Source organism: Copidosoma floridanum, unplaced genomic scaffold (assembly GCF_036245765.1).
Source record: "Copidosoma floridanum isolate Cflo_tuat_1 unplaced genomic scaffold, Cflo_Japanese_pri ptg000002l, whole genome shotgun sequence".
Lineage (NCBI taxonomy): Eukaryota > Metazoa > Arthropoda > Insecta > Hymenoptera > Encyrtidae > Copidosoma > Copidosoma floridanum.
Genome location: NW_028321879.1, coordinates 125,001 through 127,500, shown reverse-complemented (window position 1 = coordinate 127,500; position 2,500 = coordinate 125,001). Strand labels below are relative to the sequence as shown.

The 2,500-nt window shown below is 48.1% G+C and overlaps 1 pseudogene; it reads right to left on the bottom strand.

Annotated features, from left to right (window-relative positions):
- Positions 1–2,500, bottom strand: part of LOC149375908 (large subunit ribosomal RNA) — a 7,279-nt pseudogene that overhangs the window by 2,026 nt on the left and 2,753 nt on the right.

The following is a 2,500-nucleotide window of genomic DNA, read 5'->3' as shown; positions in this document are numbered from 1 at the left end:
CTGCACGACAGTAACGGTCATTGGTCCTCCCTCTTCCTGTCCTTGAGCGGGTGGGCAGCGCATTTATTCTTGCCTTTACTGTCATCACATAATCTTTTCCTGACAGAAATCTTGTCGGCTTCATAATCCACGCATGCTGACCTCTAACCCGCCCAGACTTTTTGAGGGCTTTACCATCCACCCGCTCGTACAGGGCTCTCGCCCATTTTTCATCAACCATTTTTGTTGTGCTCAAAATCCGGTCACCCTCTTCTCTCAGCCTCATTTCAACCCGTCTCACCTCATTCTCCAAGTAGCTCATTGCCGCAACACCTTCAACGAACGCTGATTTCTGCAGTGTCATGAGCCTATTTCTGCGTTCTAATGGAGCTTTCCACCGCATTGATGGCAAACCTAGACCACCATCTCCAACTTGCGCGTGGAAGTAGGCATTCGGGCAGTCATTTGGGAGATGCAACCATTGTCTTGCCACTTTTCTCACTCTCATGTCGATGGATCTGAGGTAGCCAAACGTCACTCGTCCAAGGGCTAACTGGTACGTTAGTCCTGGAAGAACTATTGTTCTTAACGCCCATAAGCGCTGCTGGGGTTTCAGAGGGGCTTTTGACAACCGTTCAATTTGCTCCTCAAATTTTTCTCGGGCATTCAACCAAACTCTACCAACGGAGTTGAACCTAATGCCCAAGTACTTCCATTCATCAGTACGCTTCAGGGCTGGGATGCTCCTATTACCAATTTTAAATGTACAACGAGGGTCAACAGCCGTGGTTTTTAACCCAGGAACAGGCTTAATTGTGATTGTTGAGCACTTTCCAGCATTCGCTTCGAGGCCACATGTGTAGAGGAATTCCGCCGTTTTATCTATCAGTTCCTGTAAACCCACTTTCGTAGAGGCCACAAGAACCAAATCATCAGCAAATGCCATCACATTTACTTTCATGCCCTCTATTTCAACACCTATATCAGGGTTTACTCTTTTTATCATTTCATCAATGATAAAATTGAAGAGCAACGGGGACATTGGATCACCTTGCCTCACGCCACACGTTGGGTGTATTACCTGAGACGTCCATCCCCCATGCTCCAAGACAGTAGTACTGTTCTGGTACACTCTCATGATGTAACGTCTCATCTCGATTGGCACGCCTTTTGCCATCATCACCTTTTCCAGAGAGCCGAACGTCACGGAGTCAAATGCTTTGGCCATGTCCAATGTCGCCACATGAATCAGCTTGGATTTCTCATGATGGTATTTGAGAACCAGATCAAGTAACATGACATTCTCGAAGCATCCATCCGAGGGCCTAAATGCCCTTTGTCTTGGATCCAGCACTATCGTGCTTAATCTATTCGCCAAGACCTTATGGAAGATACGAAGGATGACCGGTGAGATAGTGATAGGCCGATAATCACTAGGTACATTTGCCTCCTTCTTTTTTGGTAGCAATACCGTCCTTGCTCTACAAAGGTATTCCGGCACTTGCTCACACCACATAAACAAATTGTATAATCTCACCAGCCATTCCCTCGGTACTTTCTTCAGGGCCCCACATTTAACTCCATCTGGACCAGCAGCTGTGCCCGTTGGGGGGAAGGCTCTTTGGACCTCCCTTATACTAATCGGGCGCCATAGGTCCGCCTGCGGTTCTTTTTCCACAATCCCTTCTGGATTTGAGGTCTTCCCAGTCGTCATCACAGCTTTCCAAAAAGGTTCCATAACCTCTTGGGCGAGACCCTGACTCTGAGATAATTGATCCTCAATAATCCGCTTCGCACATTGCGAAGGGTTCTTTCTCCATAAGTCTTGGGTTCTTGCAAATTCAGCCCTACGGCGCACTCTCCGACTTCTCGGGGCTTCAACTCTCTGACCCTCATTCCTAGGCGTCTCTGTGCTACCCACTGATGGAAATGCTTCTCTCAAAAGCAACGCCACCTCCGTGCTCACCTCGTCTTTACTTCGCCAAGATGTCATTTGGCAGATGGTATTCAAACGCGTGGCGAAGAACTCGTCATCTTTCATTGGTTAAAGTGACGCAAAGTACCTCAAGAAAGGATCATCATCAAGCTGAGTTTGTTCACCCTCATCCGCACTCTCAAACTCGCTCTCCGACTCTCCTTCCTCCTCCACCATCTGTATTTCTTGAGCATACTGAGCAACAAGGGCTTTATGATCCTCTCTCTTTCTCTGACATTTAAGCGATTCGAGTGACCGATTCGCGAAGGTAACCAGCAGAGCCTGATTAATGCGTCTGACAATTTTTGGGTCCGCCGCCACCAACTCAGCTTCTTTCCTTGCAAGAAGTCTCCTTTCCTCGTCTGACCACATCTCCTTTTTCCTCGGATTTGCCTCCAACTTGCGCTCGTCTGACCAGTCAGGATGGCCCCTTCTCTCGTGTACACCTCGGCCAAGGTTAAGAGAGTCATAGTTACTCCCGCCGTTTACCCGCGCTTGCTTGAATTTCTTCACGTTGACATTCAGAGCACTGGGCAGAAATCACAT